Raw genomic sequence first — 23,101 nt, forward strand, 5'->3', positions numbered from 1 at the left:
CCGGATATCAATATATACAAATAGTATATAGCCAATATCAAAACTTCGTATAACTTATACAAACGCATTTATAGTAACGAACTTTCCTTTTTATTATCATTATTAAAATAATACATTTATACAGGTATTACTTTTTAATTTGATATACATAAATAATATTTTCACCAAATTTCACACATTGTTCTCAAATATCATATCAGCTGAAGAAGTGGGTAGTCATCAAAATCCCAAAGTCAAAGAACATTCATCGTTTTGATCGGTTAGAGGGCTGGAGGAGGTGCCGCCGCCGCTGCCGGGGGAGGTGCGGCTAGAGAAGTGCCGCCGCTGACAGTGATGGGTGGGCCGCTAACAATCAGGGGCGGAGCTTATTAGGGGCAGGCTGGGGCCCTCGCCCCCTCCAAAAGTTTCAGCAAGTAATAGTATTTTGTAGTCTTTTGAGTTATGGACGTTTGGGCTTTTGAATCAACTAAATCGGAGTCCGTATGAAGAAGATATGACGAAAATGATGAAGGCACGCACATTTTGTTTTCATCAACAATTTACTTACTCTTTCATATCTCTTGGACATTTTTAACATGAAATCAATTTTAAAGTTAAAATTTGAGAAGTTAACTTAAATAATGTACAATTAGAATCGGTAATGCCACCTATAATTTGTATAAAATATGCAATTTTGTCCTCCAAAGTTAGCGTGTGTTTTTTTTTTTTTTTGTTTTTTTTTTTTGCTAAAAACATAGCACACATTAGACAAAATTTGGCCCTTCCAACCGAAACGTTCAAGCTCCGCCACTGCTAACAATGGAGGTGGGTGTGTGGGTGGTGAAAGAATGAAGGAGAAGGGGATGATCTTACAAATAATTATACAATATCAAAATGACAAAATGTCTTCTAACTTTGGAAGCTGTATATAATAGCTATGAATTTGAAGACATTTTAAGGTCTTATTTTGTCTTATGTCTTCGAAAAAATAAACCGTCTGTAATGAAAACGTCTGCCCGTCCACATACATAAGACATAATAAGATTTTCAGTTGCACAAACAAACAACACCTTAATCTAAATGAATTCGGTCAAATTACCTTAAATATATGAACACAACTACGGAGTAACATTTACTATCAAAGCGTATCTTAAACAAACCTATAAAGGACATTATTATGTAAATAGTAAATTTATTGAACGTTCGGTTTAACAACCACATATATGCACAAGCCCATGACCGACCTGCATTGGACTTAACGGTACGTTGAAAATTTGTTTCTTCAAATGTATGGTGTAAAATTGTTGTAAAATGGAATATACGACTGTTGTGATAGAAAAGGGCTAGTTTAACAATCAATTTATGTATAAAAAAATCGTAGTTTCTTAGTAAAATAATGTTAGTTTTAGTGAAATGATGACGAATTGCCCCTTGGAAACTTGAACTATGAATACAAAAAATATTTGTAGCTTTTGGCCTTTGAAGGACCATCAATTTCATTTATGAATTAACAATGGAAACTTATTTGATTCTGCCTATTTTTTATTCTTTTGAAATAGCTAAAAATTTTATTTATCTCCGGACAAAATATTCCAGATGTATGTCAGAGTCCACAAGTTACGAAATCAATTGCATCTATTTAAAACTCCGTACATATGCAATACTCCTAGACTAAAACATCTTTAACTTGCGACTGAGAGTAGTCCTCTTGGATCCTTTCTCTAATCCTCCAAGCTAATTGAAAGCTTAAGGCTTCATTTTGAAAGCCATAGATGTGATAGCACTCGCATAGAATCTAGGATATCTTCTATAGTTATCGATCCTCATGGTTCCAAAGTTTCATGAATTAGTTTGTCATGCCGGTTGAATAATGAATTATTTGTGTATCTTATTGATAATATTAAACCCTACTTATTTATAGAGTACAAGACCATAAACCTAATCAAACTCTAATGGACCTAAGCCCATAATACACATTGGACTTGGGCCTTACATATTATCTAACACTCCCCGCAGTCCGAACGGCGAAATCACAAAAGTTTGGTCTGGAAAGAAAACGAAAAAAGAATAAATAGAAACACAATTTTCTCTCTAATTAGTTGTATCGAATTGATTGGTATTGCTGATTGGTTGCGTTGCTTGACTGCTTTTTCTTTTCCGTAACGTTTTTTTTACGTCGTGGCTTGCTTGCCTAAGGATTGAGCGTCGATACAATCTTCTTCAACGCTGCAAAACAAGAGTTTTTTTTTTTTATTCCTCTTTTTTTCGGGGTTGGAACCTAGTCAAGCTAGGCGGCTCAGCCCCACACCGATTACCGATTATTGATGAAAAGAAGAAAGAAAAAAGAAACCATAAAATTAATATTATTTTTTACTTGCGGCTATTAACTGAATAGCATATGACGATAGCTTTTGCAAATGGGAAAGACAACGGAAGAGAAAAGAAAATGCAAGAGACATTAAATACTCCGTAACAAAAATTGAAGGAAATATGCTAAGGTGATTCATGACGAGAATGAAAAAAAAAAAAAAAGGATTGTTTTGTAGAGAAACAATTAGATAAAGATGTGATTAAAGGATGAAATAGCATATAAACTAAACAAAAGAAAAAGTAATAATAAAAAAAAAATGATATGGAGTAATAGTATCAAACTGACCAATAATATATTTAAGTATTAAACTAGATTCTTACAAGAAAAGATAAAGAGGAAATAGATCATCGGCAATTAGCCGACATGCATAGAGGATAGAGTATAATTGATTCATCCAGAATCATATTAGTCGAATACCATGTTGAATAATGAATTATCTGTGTATCTTATTGATAATATTAAACCCTACTTATTTAAAGAGTACAAGACCATAAATCTAATCAAACACTAATGGACTTAAGCCCATAATACACATCGGACTTGGACCTTAGATATTATTTAACAATGCCAACTCCAAATTAACCATTATATTGTGACAATATTGGATCTGTCGAAATCCTTTACTCCCACGTAGAACTTATTTGATTAAATAATGTATGTCACATCAATTACAATCGAATCCCCTATGTTCTACCAGCTTATAAAACTTCTTTATTATGAAATGATGAATCTCCAGTCTGTAAGAAAGATGATCGTTGTATTTAGGGCTTCTATTAAAATATGGCCACGATCGGAGGCCACAGTCACACCGCGAGTTACCAAATTTGTGCGAATGGAAAGTTTGTTTAGTCACAGTTTCCAAATAAAAATGTTAACCTTTTTCAACATACCTGACAACCATGATACGATGACACCTCATTACCAGTACTAGACAAGGCAACATCTAATAAATGGGAAAATGATTCACTGTGAATTTACCATTGTGTTTTGATTGCCATTCACTACTATATTCCGGCACAATTAGACGTGTGGAAAATACTTTTTAGACGTGTTGAACAACACGTCTACATGTGACGGCTTCAATTGAGTGGTGACATAGTGCGGTTCAAGGAACCGCTCTAAAAACTCTCAAGTAGACGTGTTGTCAAATCGTTAGATTATGCTGTTCCGTTATGTCTTTTAGACGTGTTCCGTTATTTACAATTAGACATGTTCCGTTAGGTCATTTAGACGTGTTCCGTTACTTCAATTAGACGTGGTCTAAACCCATTTAAACGTGTTCCATTAGTAAAATTAGACGTGTTCCCCGTATCAATTAGACGTGTTCCTTGTAAATGCTAACCATGGTTAAAATCTCAAATATTTCAAATAATACTCCGCCAAATACCAAATGCACCAAATATACCAAATTAAATTACTAAAAAAACAAACTATATATATAAATATCATATAAATATCATATAAATATCTTCAAAGTATTTACAAAAAAAATCATAAATGTAATTTACAATGAATGAAACTCTAAACTAAAAAAGGTAGCTAGCTCGTTCTTTGAGCACCCATATAACATGTCATCCCTCTGCCAAAGCACCTATGTATGAAACTTCTGCCTTATTGGCGTCGTCCCCATTAGTCCCCTCCTGCCGCCTTCCACCAACAACATTTTAATGCAAACTAACAACAACATATACAAATAAAATATTGATAAGCTTAAAAAAGGTAACTAAGATTATAAATCCCAACTTGAACATAAGAAATCGAAAACTAACATGAAACATCAATGTGGTTTATAATGAGCAAAAACGTAACCAGATTTTGGTTCAACAACAAAGCTACAAATTTTTTTAACCAAGACAAAATCGTACTTACTCATATTAGTAATCGTTGCCTCCAAATCATCCCACGTTTCACCTCTTATTGCATCAATTGTATCTTTATAGCTAACCAACCTTCTCCATTTTCTGAAATTGGAAACTAACTGCGAACTAACAAAATACAAAATCATTGAGTGATCAAATAATGTTTTAATCATATTATCATCGCCTATAATACCTTATTATCGAGCCATTATTGCTCGTTGAACTCACTGGGTTTAGTACCATTGGGCAGAATAACAGCTACTTTAGAAATCACCTGATCAAATTACTTTTGGCATTCTTTAGCAAATTCAAAATGTAGCTTACTACCCTGTAAAGTCACCGAACATGACCATTAGAATGTATGCTCTTTGCTTGACACAGTACAAACAACACCTCAAAATAAAAGAGTGAAAGGAGTATGTTGCTTATGGACCAAAACATTTCTAAGATGCCTTCTAGCCTTATCCATCTCCCTGAGGGTATGGGCTGTTTCTCTAGTATTCTGTACAATAAAGGTACTATATAAACCAGATGAAAAAGGAATAAAAACACATTGCATATCATCAAGTCAACTATAAGAAAGAGAAACTTCAAAAAGTAGAAGAGCTTATTCAAGTACCTTGAAATGACAGTTATGGTACCACAGCAAGCCTTGTAAGCTACAAGCATATAGCAGCAATTATGTCAGAATAAAACAAGTTTTAACAGTTTCATAAACTGTTGCGTATAGAGATCGATAAAATACGTATCTCTGAACATATTACACTCTAACCTTTTTGTGTTTTACTGTTTTACATAACAATAACTTGTTGGTGCTAACTAACCTCCAATAAAAATTTAAAGCCTATCCAAATTGGACCAATGGTGAAATTTACAAAAGGTGATTGACAGACTATCTAGTGATTATTGCTCCATGTAAGACCCAAGTTCGATTGGTACATAAATGTGAATATAATAAAAAGCTGCCAGAATCAGTTCCAGCAGGGGGCTGCGGCGCGACCAGTAGGTCCGCTGCGCGAGCATCGTCAGACGCTGATTCCCTTGCTTTATTTAATTTTAAAAAGGGCATTTTGGTACTTTCACTTGTTGAAGGACTTTAAGGCCTCTAGATCAGTTTGGAGTGTCATTTACTCCTCTCACACCAACCTTATCTCTTCCAATTCAAGTTTAGAGAGAGAGAGAGATAGAGAGATAGAGATTTCTAGTGTGAGAAAGCTCAAATCAAGAAGGAAGAAGTTCGATTCGGGTTTAAGCACGAGTATTAAAGTTGTTCATCTAGTCAATAGCTACGTTTTGATCGTGGTGGTAAGTCCTAATATTGATTTCCTTATTTTAATTGATTAAGGGTTAGGGATTAAGGGTTAGGGTTTTGGGTTAGTGATGAACATAAAACCCATTGTTGGTGATTTTGGAAGTTTTTGGGTAAGATTGAGTCATGAGAATTCAAGAATGACTAACCTAGGGTTTCAAAGTGATAATTGGTGTTTATGAGTCTTAAATGGTTAGTTAATTACTAACACACTTTGATATTTAGTAAGTAGGTGTTATTTGGGTATGTTGATGACCCAAATGGGTGTGTTAACCTTGAAATGGGTCAAATGAGTTTTTGATGACCTAAGTTGTTAAATAAGTATGAAAACACACTAACCTTGCGTTAATAAGTGTATTAAGACCATATTTGGCTAGTGCTAGGGTTTTGACGAAGTTGACATAATATTGGGGTTAAGAGTGCAAATGGGTCGAAATTGCACTATGGGTCAAAATGACACTAGGATGGTGAGTGAGTTGGTTGACCAACCTGATTGTGTGATTGATTATATGCATAATGTAATAGGTACGTTACATTGAAGGTTGCAAGCTCGATTATCTTTCACAAAAGACTTTAAGGTGAGTGGAATAATTATATGCGTAGGTATATAATGTATTTATTTGTGGTAGCGTGAGATGTGAAGTGTCGATGTGCTAAGACACCACATTTCACGTGATGAGTGAAGTGTCGATGTGTTAAGACACCACTCGGGGTGAAGTATCGACGTGTTAAGATGCCACCCCTAGTAAGATGAAGAGTGAAGTGTCGACGTGTTAAGATACCACTCGGAGTGAAGTATCAACGTGTTAAGATGCCACTCCAAGAACTATCATGGGTGAAGTGTCAACGTGTTAAGACGCCACCCGGGGTGAAGCATCGACGTGTTAAGATGCCACCCGTGGGATTAGTGTACGACGTGTTACGTACTCTAATGGTTGTTATGAACACCGATGGAAAATTTGAGTACCATCCCTTGTACGATTGGTTAACCATGGTTATGTGTTGTAGTGTAGCATATTGTGTTGTTTCGATTATATGCTATTGATTATGCTAGTTGCGGTATTGGAGGTTATTAGCTTTGTACTTGAGATGGTATGCTAATTATATTGCTAGCGTATATGCGGTATATGAGTAAGTGTTTGCAAGTAGGTATATTATATATGTACATTTATAATTATTGCATTCACTAAGCGTTTGCTTACCCTCTCGTTGTTTACTCTTTTTTAGGCTCCGGCGTGGACAAAGGAAAGGGTATACATTTGGACTAGCGATCTCCCTTATCGATTATGCTAGAGAATAGCTTTTGAAGTTCGACCTAGGTTTGGGTAGTTTAATCCCAAATACCATGCTCGGGTTTTGTTTGGTAATTAAACTTGTTGGTCGAAACTTATATTTTGAGGTGTAAATGGGTGAATGATGCCCGGTGGTCAAATACTTGAACGGGAGTCTTAAAACTTGTAAACTTTGCTTATTTGTGTGACGTGAAGCCCTTTTGAAATGTTTGTTATCGTATTCGCGGAAATTGGCACTTGTTTAAATTTTGTTAAGTTAGAATCAGCTCCAGAGTGTTGCTGCGCCGCGACCCCCTTGGGGCGTGCCGCGAGTTAAAGCGCGTTTTGGTATCAAAGTTTTTGGTGGTTCTGACCTTCAATTTACGTTATGGGCCGCACCGCGGCTAATGATGGCGCGCCGCGATCAGGCGCAGTCATCAACACCATGTTTTAAAAAAATGCGATGTTTAACGGGTTGGGTCGTTACAAGTGGTATCAGAGCATGGTCTAAGGGATTTAGGCGACTTGAGATAGGTGCCTAGACTTAGACTTTATTCTGTATGCGTTTTATGCGGGACTTGTAGGAGACTATACACTCTATCCAGTCATTTTGACCAAAATTAAAGTTTGATTCAGTACTTTAAAACTTCACCATTAGAAACTACACCTCATTACGTTTCCAACGTAGTTTATTCATCAAAAATGGAGTTACGGTTTGAAAGTTACGGCCAAAACAAGTTTTCGAAAAAGCTGACAGACTGCTTGTGAAGACCCGTCCTAATCCATCCGGACAAAATCCATATCGATTATAAACGATTCACAACAGTTGATTACATCGCGAGGTATTTGACCTCTATATGACACATTTTACAAACATTGCATTCAATTTTAAAAGACATTCTTTCTTTACAACGAAAATTGACGGCATGCATACAATTTCAGAATATATCCAACTATAATTGACTTAATAATAATCTTGATGAACTCGACGACTCGAATGCAACATCTTTTGAAATATGCCATGAATGACTCCAAGTAATGTTTCTAAAATGAGCAAATGCACAGCGGAAGATTTCTTTCATACCTGAGAATAAACATGCTTTCAATTGTCAACCAAAAGGTTGGTGAGTTCATTAGTTTATCATAAATAATCATTTCATAATTTTAATAGACCACAAGATTTCATATTTCCATTTCTCATAAACATACGTCCCATGCATAGAGACAAAAATATCATTCATATGGATTGAACACCTGGTAACCGACATTCACAATATGCATATAAGAATATCCCCATCATTCCGGGATCCTCCTTCAGACATGATATAAATTTTGAAGTACTAAAGCATCCGGTACTTTGGATGGGGCTTGTTGGGCCCGATAGATCTATCTTTAGAGTTCGCGTCAATTAGGGTGTCTGTTCCCTAATTCTTAGATTACCAGACTTAATAAAAAGGGGCATACTCAGTTTCGATCATTCAACCATATAATGTGGTTTCAATTACTTGTGTCTATTTCGTAAAACAGTTATAAAAACAGCGCATGTATTCTCAGTCCCAAATATATATATTGCAAAAGCATTTAAAAAGGGATTAATGAAACTCACCTAATGTATTTTGTAGTAAAAATACATATGACTATATTGAACAATGCAGGGTTGGCCTCGGATTCACGAACATATATCAATTGTATATTTATTAAAACATATAATCGTAATCGAGCAAGTTTATATATATTATTATTAATAATATACTTGTTATATTTCATGTTATTTGGATCATTTTAATATATTTAATTTATATATTTTATATAGTTAATATTTATCATTATTTATATTATACATATATATGTAAGGTTTTATATATGATAACAATATATATTTGTGTATTAACTGATACATTTTATATATATAATTTAGTAATTATCATTTTAATAATAACCATATAATGATACGTAATATTAATATTATTGTAATGTATTGTTGTATAAAATATCTATTTGTAATAATACCAGTATTGAATTGACAAGAATGATAATAGTAATGATAATAATAATAGTAATAATATTAGTAGTAATAGTATCTATTTTAATGTATATGGTAATCTTAATAAAAATGCTAATTTTAATAATTTTAATTAAAATGATACTTTTAGTAAATGATAATAATACCAGTGCTAATAATACATATCAGATTTATCCTAAGTTTCTTATAATTTCTAAACTTATGACTACAGTTTCTATAACTTAAATTTGTAATCGTATTCATAATTGTACATATATTCAAATAATTATGGCCATTTTTCATAATTTTTATCGTATCACTTTTATTATTAATTTTGTAACATGAATGTTGTTAATATGTTCATAATCATCTTAATGACGATAATCATAATATTACAATAATAATCATAATAATAATAATAATAATAATAATAATAATAATAATAATAATAATAATAATACTAATACTAATACTAATACTAGTAATAATAATAATAATATAGTGATAATAATAATAATAATAATAATAATAATAATAATAATAATAATAATAATAATAATAATAATACTTAATGATAATATTAGTAATAATAATAATGATAATACTATTAATTAGATAAATGATAATAATAATAATTATACTTTAATTCTTAGGAACTAATAACACTTATCTTAATAATAACCATAATCAATAATAATGATAACAATAATAATAATAATAATAATAATAATGATAATAATAATAATAATTATAATAATAATGAAGTAATAACAATAACAATAAAAGACTATTACCTCACAAGAATAGGTTCCAAAAAGAATATAATTGCCCTTGCCCGGACTCGAACCCGAGACCTCTCGGATACACACAAACAACCTTAACCAACTGATCCATTCGATTTTTACTGATTATAACTCTTCTAAATATTATTTAACCTATTAACTTCTGTTTCCCTTTCATCTTCTCTTCAAACATATAAATCGACCAAGACAGTTTTAAATTGTCCCAATTAAGATATTTTAAAACATTTGTAAATAATAGAAATCAGATGTCAGATGTTAGCATTAAAAGGAAAACGAGAAGAAAAAAAATAAATAAAAATAAAAATAAAAACTGCTACTGCAGTCTCGACGCATACAGAAAAAAAATAAATCTTGATTTTTAATTAGAGATCGTTTTAACAAAAACTTACTTCATGAAATAGGTTGCAAAACCCCTTTAGAAACTATATGTGTACCTAATTGAATCTGAAACATCGAATTAAAAACAAATTTTGAGAAGAACTATTATTTTGACTTTTGAAAATATATCTTTGACTTCGAAATTCGACTTTGATTTTATGAATTAAGAACTGAAACTTTATATATAGATTAAATGAAGGATTTCTAACAATCCTCCATTTATAGATTTTTAAATGCGACACAGAATCGTGTTTTGGCTCAAAAGTTGAAGAACGGGTTTTGCAGTCTGTTTAAATTTTTTTTTATTAATTTAACTAATTTAACAGTATTGGGTTGTTGAAATTGATATTGGAAATGGAAGGTAGTTTGAATGTATCCAATATTACAATGAATTAGTCGATCTTATAATGGAATCAGTCGACAGCCAGTACAAATATAACAGGAATTAAATAAGAAAAAAAATATATAAAAGCAGATTACGTTATCTACTGAGTTTGGATGTTTTCTATTGATTGAATCACAATAGGGGACAGAAACAAGATAATGCTACAGATTGAGAGCTACTCATAACAGATCCTGATTCCAAATGATTACGTTCTATAATATAATGTATATTAATATATTAATTATTAGTAATTATAAATAATTAAAATCCTATTAATAATTGAATTAATAATAATAATAGTAATAATAATAATAATGTTAATATTATCAAATAATACTAAAAATGATATCAATAATAATTTATAATAATAATAATAATAATTATTAATGGTAATAATAATATCCAATAATAATACTAATATTAATCATAAATACTAAAATTAAAATTTTATTATTAGTTATAATACTAATGATATTAATAATCTTAATAAAGATAATAATAATACATAACCATTTATAGTAATTAAAATTATAATCTTACTACTAATTATGATATGAATAATGATAACAACAATACTAATAACACTAATATTAATAGTAGTTATGTAACAATTCAGTTGTATCAATTTCATATTTATGTAATATATAAAATATTAATAATAACTTTGTTATTAATATTAACTATATATTCTAATAATAGTAGTGAAAGTAATATTAATATTAGTAAAGGTAACAACTTAATTGCATTAGATTTCTTATCTATATCTATTATCTATAACAGTATAACTAATACTGATATTAATTATCAATATTAATATTAGTATTAATAATAATAATGAAAGTAATAAAATCTTATTTAATTTGTTTAATAATATATTGTTAATTATGTAATATTTAATAATCATATAATATATTATATAGTAACTTTTACTGAATCTTTATCATTTAACTATATATATATATATTATTTAATAATATACATAAATCTCATGTGTCTATATATTCATTTTAAATTTTACTTAATTATTTTATATCTTATTTAACATATCTAATTCCAATGTTTAAATTATATTTTATAATTTTAAATTACTACACATATTTATATTTACATATATATATGTACAATTTTATTTACAAACAATGGTTCGTGAATCATCGGAATTAGTCAGAGAGTAATTGATTACGTGACTATAGTTCCAAAACTTTTGAGGTTAAAAATTACAGACTTTGCTTATCGTGTCAGAAACATATAAAGATAAAGTTTAAATTTAGTCAGAAATTCCCGGGTCGTCACACTGCTACCGCCCGGTTGCACCAGAAATGACCGGATACACCCCGTATCCGTACGGATGCATCCCGTAACCGTACGGGAGCTGTTCATCAGCACCAAGTCGCTGTTTTTGCCATTTTGAGCTCCAAATCTCGTTTTTGCACAGTTTTGACTCTAAAAATCACTTAGAGAACATACATAACTCATATACAAATGTTTTCTAACATCAATTTAACATAAACAACACTTTAAATACAAGATTTGATTCAAAAACCCACTTTAACCCAAAAACTCATAAGAACTAAAAATTAGATTGATTTAACACTTGAAATCACTTGTTAAATACCTTATGATGTTACTGAAATCACAAGACACAAATTCCAGTTAAAAAACGAGATCAAGAATACAAGATTTCAAGTTAGGGTTCTAGGGTTTGAGAGTATATCTTCGGTGTGTAGATATTTCCAAAAATGGAAATAAAGAAGAATATAAACATATAAGGCAGGTGGGCTTCCTTCATGTGAGGGAAACCTACTCCATGTATCACATGGGTATTTACCAGTTATCTGAAATACGAAATCGTTAATAACTTATTCATTTTAAGTCCAAATCACAAAAGGAAATATGTTCTGTGACCCTTGTCACAAAACGCACATTATCCCATACACAATAATTATAAAACACATAATTATTAAAATCACTATTTTAATACAGAAGGGTAAATAGGCCATTACCTACTAGGCCCAAAGTGAGGTTGTTACAAATCTACCCCTCTTAAAGGAGATTCCGTCCTCGAAATCTGGTCACGATCAAACAGATGAGGGTATCTAGAGGTCATTAACTCCTCAGTCTCCCATGTCAGATTGGTGCCTAACCTACGCTTCCATTCCATAAGCACCATTGAAATCTCTTTCTTGCGCAACTTAGTCACTTTTCTGTCGACGATCCTCACTGGCTCTTCCACCAATTTCTTACTTGAATCTACCTTCAGATCTTGGAGCGGAAGAATTTGATTTTCATCGTCCACTATACACTTACGAATATAGCAGATGTTAAACGTGTCATGAATACCTGCTAACTCTGGAGGGAGGTCTAACACCAGTTTGATCGTTCAGCACTTGACGAATTCTAAAAGGACCAATGTATCTCGGAGCTAGTTTTCCTCGTTTACCAAATCGAATTACACCCTTCCACGGTGACACTTTTAAATACACACGTTCACCCACAGTAAACGTCATTGGTCGTCGACAATGATCTGCATACATCTTTTGTCAATCTCTAGCAGCTTTCAGCTTTTCACGTGCGATAGCCACTTTTTCTGCAGTCTGCTGCACAATTTATGGACCCGCAAACTGTTTCTCACCTGTCTCCAACCAACACGATGGAGTTTGACACTTTCTACCATACAACATTTCATACGGCGGCATGCCAATGCTTGAATGGTAGGAGTTGGTGTAAGAAAATTCGATCAATGGCAGATGAAAATCCCACGATCCACCATACTCCAAAACACAAGCCCTTAACATATCCTCTAAAGTCTGAATAGTTCATTCACTTTGACCGTCAGTCTGAGGATGATAAGCTGTACTTAGGTTGACACGAGTACCCAAATTTTCTTGTAGACTATTCCAAAAACTAGACACAAATCGGGAATCTCTATCTGACACAATAGACAGCGGTATACCATGTCGTGATACTATTTCATTTAGGTACAACTGAGCTAATTTGGTCAACGAAGCTGTTTCACTAGTAGCTAAGAAATGCGCACTTTTGGTTAAACGGTTCACTATTACCCAAATCATGTCATTTCCTTTCTGGGTTCTGGGTAGTTTTGTCACAAAATCCATGGTGATATGTTCCCACTTCCACTCTGGAACCTCTAATTGACGCAAAGACCCATACGGTTTCTAGTGTTCTGCTTTCACTTGGGCGCAAATATGACACTTTTTCACGTATTGCACGATGTCTGCTTTCATAGTTGGCTACCAATATAATACTTTCAGATCATGGTACATTTTTGTACTACCGGGATGCACGGATAATCTCAATTTATGTGCTTCATTTAAGATTACATCCCTCAATCCTCCAAATAATGGCACCCAAACTCGTTCACGATAAGTCTTTAATCCTCGAGAATCATTCATCAATTCTACTCTTCTTTTTACCATTAACCCAGATTTCAAATGTTCATCTTGTAATGCTTCGAGTTGAGTTATCTTTAGTCGATCCACTAAATCAGACACAATCTCAATTCGCATAAACTTTACACTGTCAGTGGATTTCTTACGACTTAACGCATCAGCCACGGCGTTTGCCTTTCCAGGATGATATCTGATCTCACCGTCGTAATCCTTGATTAGTTCTTGCCACCGTCTCTGGCGCATATTCATCTCTTTCTGCGAAAAGATATACTATAAACTTTTATGATCGGTGCAGATAACACAATGCGTACCATAAAGATAATGCCTCCACAACTTTAACACAAACACTATTGCAGCCATTTCTAAATCATGTGCTGGATAATTCTTTTCACTTGGTTTTAACTGTCGAGATGCATACGCAATTACACGATCTCTTTGCATTAATACACAGCCCAAACCGGATAAAGACTCGTCATAATACACAATGAAGTCGTCGGATCCCTCGGGTAAGGCTAACACTGGCGCTTGACACAACAAACTTTTCAAAGTCTGAAACGCAGTTTCTTGTTCATTACCCCACTGAAAACACACATCCTTTCTAGTTAACTTTGTCAAAGAACTTTCAATCTTTGAAAAATCTTTAATAAACCGTCGGTAGTAACCAGCCAATCCTAGAGAACTCTTGATTTCTGTCGGATTCTTTGGTGAATTCCAATTCATTACAGCTTCAATTTTAGATGGATCTACTTTTATACCTTCTGCACAGATAATATGACCCAAAAATTGAACTTCACGTAACCAGAATTCACACTTTGAAAACTTTGCATACAATTGTTCACGTTTCAAAAGTTCCAACACTTGTCTTATATGCTCAGCATGCTCGGATTCGGTTTTGGAGTACACTAAGATGTCATCAATGAACACGATAACAAACTTATCCAAAAACGGTTTACACACCCTATTCATGAGATCCATGAAAATTGCTGGAGCGTTGGTTAACCCACACAGCATCACTAAGAACTCATAATGACCATAACGAGTACGAAATATAGTAATAGGAATGTCAGATTCAGCAACACGAACCTGGTGATATCCCGAACGTAGATTTATTTTCGAAAAGAACGAAGCTCCTTGAAGCTGATCAAATAAGTCATCTATTCTAGGAAGCGGATACTTATTCTTCACTGTTCTTTTATTTAGTTCACGATAATCTATACACATTCGGAGCGTACCATCTTTCTTTTTCAGGAATAACACCGGTGCACCCCACGGCGAAGAACTCGGACGAATGAACCCGCGGTCCAACAGTTCTTGAATTTGGGACATCATTTCACAAATTTCTGAAGGAGCTAATCTATACGGAGCTTTAGCAATCGGTGTAGCCCCTGGCACTAACTAGATCTTATATTCAATTTCCCTGATTGGTGGTAAGCCTGGCAATTCATCTGGGAACACTTCTGGATATTCAGATACCACCGGAATATCGGACACTAATTTATTTTCCTTCTTTACATCGATTACATAGGCTAAGAAAGAATCACATTCCTTGTCCAAAGATTTCTGAGCTTTCATCATTGACAATAATGGACAACGGAACCCACCGCAATCACCAGAGCCACTACCCGTTTCCCACCAGCCACCGAAAAAGAGATAATTTTCCTATTGCACTTAATACTGGCCTTATGGTCACTAAGCCAATTCATGCCTAGCACTACATCAAAGCTTGGTATAGGCATCACTAGGCAAGTCACAGGGAAAAGACTACCCTCTATGTCAATAGTAATTCCAGACACAAACTTTGTGACTGGAACTATTCTACCGTCACCCACTTCGACACTTAAGGGTTCATTAATTACCCTAACTGGTACATTTAACTTAGCACAAGATGTAGTTGACACAAACGAGCGATTTGCTCCACAGTTAAATAACACACGAGCCGACACAGAATTTACTAAGAACATACTGGTGATTGCATCGTCAGTAGCAGTGGCAGCATCTACTAACATCTGAAAGGCTCTAGCTTTAGGTGGTGGAGGATTCTTGCGCTTCTGCCCCACAGAGGAAGCAGATGATCCCCCAGCTGACACAACACGTACCCCTGACCCGGAACCCGCCCTGGAATAACTCTTTCATGCAGCTGGACACTCTGCAAATCGGTGACCCTCTTTATGATAGTTCCAACACACATTATTCTTAAATGAACAATCTTGAGGCTCATGTCCCACTATACCACAATGCAAACACCGTTTCGTTAATGTTGAACACTGCCCACTATGTGAAGACTTACACATTCTACACCATGTCTTCTGACTGCTTGACACTGATCCACCTTGCCTAGATTGCCCTTTTGGCTTAAACCGACTTGATTTCTTTAATTGTTGGCTAGACTGACTTGCCGCTAGTTTCAATTGCGACACACTTTCAGTTTTCACACTTCTAGCCGCCATAGTATCACTTTCAGTTATCTTTGCCAACATATGCGCTTGTGACAAAGTCGTAGCAAGTCTTACAATCGTGCGATACTCAGGTCGCAAAATGTGATGACCCGGGAATTTCCGATCAAATTTAAACTAAATCTTTATATGTTTCCGACACGATAAGCAAAGTCTTTAATATTGAGTCATAAAATGTTTGAACTGTTTACAGTGATTCATTTACCCGTTGACTATGTCTGACGATTCACGAACCTTTAATTGTAACTAGAAATGTAAATATAAATAATTATATATGTAAATAATTATATTAAATATATTAACAAACTATTAAGTAACTTAGTTATTATAAAAGATGACTTTAAATAACTAAAGCATATTATTTTATAGAATATATTATATATAAATGTTTCAAACATAATTTGCCAATGTTATCAAAATATTAAATGTATAATGTTATACTTTGAGGTTAATTGTTTAATATATATAATTAATTATCCACTTAACATTTAAAACAAAATTTTATATATATATAAATCTATATATGATTTCTAATCAGAATTATATTGTAGCATATAAAATGTATAAACATTAGATATTCAATGAATGTTATCATATAATATATATATTATAAGTTATAATATATAATGTTAAAATGATTAAATGTAATTACAGTTTTAATTATAATTTATCATATTATTATTACATTCATTGCTATTATTAATATTAATATCAGAATTATTAACATTATTAAAATTATAATATTGAAATTTAATATATTTGATTTATTATACTTATTAATATCATTATTAATATCGTTATTATTATAACTAGTAGTAAAGTTATAAAATTATGGTTAATATTAGTATTTTTATTAGATATTATTATTATCAGTACTAATATTATTCTTATTAGTTTTATTATTATTATTATTATTATTTTTTTTGTTATTATTATTATTATTACTAGTATTATTAATTATTAAAATAATGATTAATTATTAATATTAATTATGTAAATATAAAATCTAATAATGAATTAATTCAGTTAGCCTTTGCTATCAACTCCTCCTTTTTCCTTTCTCTGTATTTGTTTCTGTCTCCTATTGATTATCAAACGAATCTAAATCTCAATACACTCCAAAATTTGCTGAGTCACTTTCTCCCTTTATTTTTTTTATTTATTTTTTTTCTACTCTGCTGAATGATTCTGTTAACGAATTATTGCTATAAACCTATCGATAATCTATGTAGTTTTGCCACAATAATCCAACAACCAACAACAATATCAAAAACACATTATCAATCTCTGCTGCTATTCAAAATTCAAACAAATTTAAAGGAAACTGATGGTGTCGACTCTGTTCGTGTATTTTTTTCTGTTAAATCAAATTCAAACGATTCTTAGAAATCTATTAATACAGTCTTACTAGGTATTTTTCAAACAAACTTTCTCTAAAATTCCAGCTTCCAATTCGCTATATTCAGTGAGAATTTTTGAAGTCAAATATAATTTTTTTAAAAGTCAAATGATATGTTTATCGTTAAATTCGTGCTTATTGTGGTGTTATACGTTTAATTGATGAAACAGATAGTTTCTAACAATGATTTGAAACCACTTTCATGTTATATGTATACTCTAAAACTTTCTCAAAATGTGAATTCGAATTCGAGTTCATGAAGAACCAAGAACGATGCTACAGCTTGTATTTTTTTTTAAAATTTGTTGTTTTTCCTTTCTGTTAATTCAAACCTCCACACGAAGATTATTCTGTTTCATTACCAATTCAAAACAAAAATTCATTTCATGGTTGTATGATGTCTCTGATCGATTTGAAATTTATGAAGAAGAAGGAGTTAACAGAAAAACGGGTTAATTATATTCGGGTACAATATATTATCAGAAATTTAAGGAGGGCTGAATGGTTTAAGGGTGTGCTGGTTATCCTAGAGGTCTCGGGTTCGAGTCACGTATGGGGCATTATTTTTAGGAAAGCTATTTTATGGGTATACACTTTTATTCTATTATCATTATTATAATTATTATTATTGTTATTGTTATTGTTATTATTATATTAATTATGGTTATTACTAATACTAATATCATGAATGTTGTTATCATTAACATAGTTTATATTATTAACATTATTAATATTATTAATATTAACATTATTATAATTATTAGTATTATCATTACTAATATTATTATTATTATTAGTAGGTATTATTATCATTGTTATTATGATTAACATGATTATGAACATGCCCATAACATTTACATTATGAAAGTTATAATAACAGTTGATATGGTAAAGTTTTGAAAATGATTATAATTATATGAACGCAGGAACAATTATGAATATAGTTATGAAATTTAGTTATAAGAACTGTAAATATAAGTTTAGAAAATTAAACACGAGGATTTTGATAAATCTGATTATTATTATTAACACTGCTATTATTATTATTATTATTATTATTATTATTATTATTATTATTATTATTATTATTATTATTATTATTATTATTATTATTATCTTTATATTACTATTTTTTGATAAAACTATCATTTTTATCTTATCATTATTATTAAAACTATCATTTTAAATTATTATTATTACTATCATTATTATTAGTAGTATTGTAATTATAATTATTATTACCCTTATGTTAGTTAACATTTTTTTTCAAGCAAGAGAAATTTATATAAAATACATCTATTACAAAAGTATACTAATATTATATAATATTATATTTTAACTAATATAATATTACAATGTTAATTAAATTATATACCAAATATGTATTATAACATTATAAATATTATAAAATTATATATAGTAATATTAACCTTAAAACATAACAAAATATATCTAAATTTTGTTAAGTTACGATTATATGTTTTAATATATATATATATATACAAATGGTATAGGTTCGTGAATACAAGGCCAACTCTATACTTGTTCAATGTCGTCATATGTATTTTTACTACAAAATACATTAGGTGAGTTTCATTTGCCTTTTTTTACCCTTTATATTTTTGGGCTGAGAATACATGCGCAATTTTTATAAATGTTTTACGAAATAGACACAAGTAATCGAAACTACATTATATGGTTGAATTATCGAAATCGAATATGCCCCTTTTTATTAAGTCTGGTAATCTAAGAATTAGGAAACAGACACTCTAATTGACGCGAATCCTAAAGATAGATCTATGGGTCTGACGAACCCCATCCAAAGTACCGGATGCTTTAGTACTTCGATTTTGTTTTATATCATGTCCGAAGGGTTTCCCGGAATGATAGGGGATATTCTTATATATGCATCTTGTTAATGTCGATTACCAGGTGTTCACCATATGAATGATTTTATCTCTATGTATGGGATGTGTATTGAAATATGAAATCTTGTGGTCTATTAAAATATTGAAATGATTGTTATGATAAACTAATGAACTCACCAACCTTTTGGTTGACACTTTAAAGCATGTTTATTCTCAGGTACGAAAGAAATCTTCCGCTGTGCATTTGCTCATTTTAGAAATATTACATGAAGTCATTCATGGCATGATTCAAAAGACGTTGCATTCGAGTCGTTGAGTTCATCAAGATTATTGTTAAGTCAAGTTATAGTTGAATAGTGGATATTATGAAATAGTATGCATGTCTGTCAATTTTCGATGTAAAGAGAGTTTATCTTTTAAAAACGAATGCAATGTCTGTAAAATGTATCATATAGAGGTCAAATACCTCGCGATGTAATCAACTGTTGTGAATCGTTTATAATCGATATGTACTTCGTCCGGATGGATTAGGACGGGTCTCTACAGTTGGTATCAGAGCGGTGGTCGTAGCGAACCAGGTCTTGCATTAGTGTGTCTAACTAGGAGTTGTTAGGATGCATTAGTGAGTCTGGACTTCGACTTAGTAGTTGTTAGGTTATATTAATAAGTCTGGACTTGAACCTGGTCTGCATGTCAAAAAGTTTTGCTTATCATTTGGTGTCGAAAATTATCTGCTTATCATTCTTAGTCTAGACACGTCTTGCTACATTGATTGCATGAATAGTGTATAGACAAAATTCATATCTTAGCGTATCTGTCACTATAGACTTTATCTGACACGTTTCCTTAATTTTCTCCGTAATTCACGGGATCTTTGGAAGTATGTATAGATATTCTATATATAATTAGAATATCATTCGATATCTGAAAATCATCTCATATCAAAACCCTTTAACTGATAGTGAGAGATGGATCCTACACCTAGCTTGGATTCCATTAGTTCCGGAAGCGATTTCGAGATGTATATTGAAGCAGACTCCGAAGTCAATGAACCGGAAGTGCCTCAACCATTTAGTTATTTTTCTTTCTGGAGGAGATGAGGGTGGGTCCGAGACTTACTCACTCGATGGAGAAGTGAAGAAGGCGAGCCCTACCGCGAACCAAACTTACCTCCTAACATCAGAGAAAACGATGTACTCACCGGTGAACCTATGCGAAACACTGTATTCACCCTTCTTGCTAAAGTTTTCCACCTCGAAGGTCGCATTACTACAATCTCAGAAAATATTCAACCTCTACTTCCGAATACTAATCGAAGGGGAATATTAGAAGAAGTTAGGGAACTTCGAATTGATAATCAAGATCTATCGAATCAGATGAGTGGATGGATAGAAATGATAGAGGGTAGGATAGAAACCCTGACAAGAATGGTGCGTGATTTACAAGCTATACTTACTACAGCAACATCATCACCAACCTCAGCATCAACAACACCTGTAGCACCGACAACAACAGTACCACCATCAGCAGCACCAGTAGCATAACCAGTACCAACAATCACAACATCATCACACGTCTCAACCTCGCAATCTATACCTCAAGCATAATTATCGTTCTACGAATCGTTCTACATAAACTATCTTCGTCTTCCTTCATGGCGATTATGTAATCTCTAATGTTTTAGAGATTATGTACTCTAGTCCTAGCCATAAATCTGATGAGTTTAATATCACATTGACTCATTAAATCCATGATTACGTCTGAAGAAAATATACATGTATATATGTTTTCATAAAGATTGTAATTAAAATTTTTATTGTACAAACTGTTAATGGTGAAAATATTTTAACGGGTAGGTAATACCCGAGGAATATTTAGATTTTGCATTAATAAGTTACACTGTATATTCTTCAAATCTGATTCAACAGTCATTTACTATCCTACTTACATCCACAGATATACGTAACCGTTCACCACAGAATAATCATTTTCATTCAATTTCATATTTGAATTTTGATTTATTAGAATTCAACAAGTGGCATAATAAAGAAAACATTGGACAAGATAAAATTTGTTAGAAACAAACAAATTAACTATGAGAAATTTTGTTAAGAATTCACGCTAACGAAATCCTAGCAAACTGTTCCTAGCTAACTGTTAATTCCGTATTACATTTTAATTATCACAATTTATTTATCGCAATTTTAATTCTCGCAATTTTATTTATCGTCATTTAATTTTTGTTATTTACTTTACGCACTTTATTTATCGTCATTTAATTTCTGTTATTTATTTTACGCATTTTAAATATCGGGACACGTATACAAGGTTTTGACATATCATATCGACGCATCTATATATATTATTTGGAATAACCATAGACACTCTATATGCTGTAATGATCGAGTTCGCTATACAGGGTTGAGGTTCATTCTACAATAATATATATAGTTTGAGTTGTGATCGAGTCTGAGATGTATACGAGTCACGACACGTATTAATTAATTCAAATATTATATATTAAACTATATATGAATGATTGAATTGCTAACTGTGGACTATCAACTGTGGACTATCAACATTGGACAATTAAAATGAATTAAAATATTGACTATAACATATGAAACTAAACAATTCTTCAAGTTTGCCACTTGATTTCATCTTAAACCTCATTTATATCTCGACAATTACAATCTGCGTTCAAACCTTCCATGATTCTTGAAAACACCTCAATCGAGAGGATGAACCAACCACACTTCATCTACAGAAAGAAAAGATTGGTGCGTATAGTTATGCACCTGAAAACTCTCGAAAACTGAATAAACGTTTAACGCATAGCTGTGCTAATTCCTTTAGCGTTATTATTACCGAAAATAACTTTGCAATCTCTTTCCAAATTAGCCAATTTTGTCACAGCTCCAACAAGTCAACTTTAACTTTTCGTTCAAAACAACCTTATTATAACCTTGATATATATATGCGTGCTCTTTTATTGTTACCGGGGAATCTTTTATATTCCACCATATTACCAGCAGATGTACCAGCAACCTCGTCGCTCCTTGGCTTAAATCTCTTTGATAAATCACTATATTTATCTATTGAAGTCTTATCATGAGCTCATCGGCATCTTGTAACGAGAATTGCCATACCAATTATCGAGAATCAGCAATTAGTATTTCGAATCTCGTAGTATTTCTACATCAATAGTTATATGTATACATATAACAATTATCTCCTAGAATTAAGACCTTCAATTCTAAATTTTGAAAAGCACCCAGCCTACGAATCAATACATTGAACTTTGAAAAAGCTGAATGAAGCAGCGGAAACTGTGGGCAACTGTAAACGATCTTAATTGTCAGAAGATGATGATAAAGAATAGTATGTTGGCAAAGCTCAGAAAAAGTTTGAAACTGAAAAACTGATTGACAAACTACGAAGGAGTCTCTGAACAAATCACAAGGACTAAACTTGTACATTAAGAATCTTGATGATTCTATTTCTGATGAAATCTTTAGCGAATACCTTGCTTCTGACTCCAAACTCTTGCGAACAAATTTTCTTCACCATCCTTAGATATTAGAAATTCCAAGATATCATCGTATCTTTCATTA

The 23,101-nt window shown here is 32.0% G+C and overlaps 1 long non-coding RNA gene across 1 annotated transcript; it reads right to left on the reverse strand.

Annotated features, from left to right (window-relative positions):
* Nucleotides 1-3,797: 3,797 nt before the first annotated feature.
* On the reverse strand, nt 3,798-4,699 carry LOC139892710 (uncharacterized). Its single transcript, XR_011774204.1, has 2 exons — nt 4,220-4,699; nt 3,798-3,997 (listed from the first exon to the last, which is right to left on the reverse strand). It is a non-coding gene; the product is annotated as an uncharacterized lncRNA (long non-coding RNA).
* Between the last annotated feature and the right edge of the window lie 18,402 nt (nt 4,700-23,101).

This window comes from Rutidosis leptorrhynchoides, chromosome 2, assembly GCF_046630445.1.
Source record: "Rutidosis leptorrhynchoides isolate AG116_Rl617_1_P2 chromosome 2, CSIRO_AGI_Rlap_v1, whole genome shotgun sequence".
Lineage (NCBI taxonomy): Eukaryota > Viridiplantae > Streptophyta > Magnoliopsida > Asterales > Asteraceae > Rutidosis > Rutidosis leptorrhynchoides.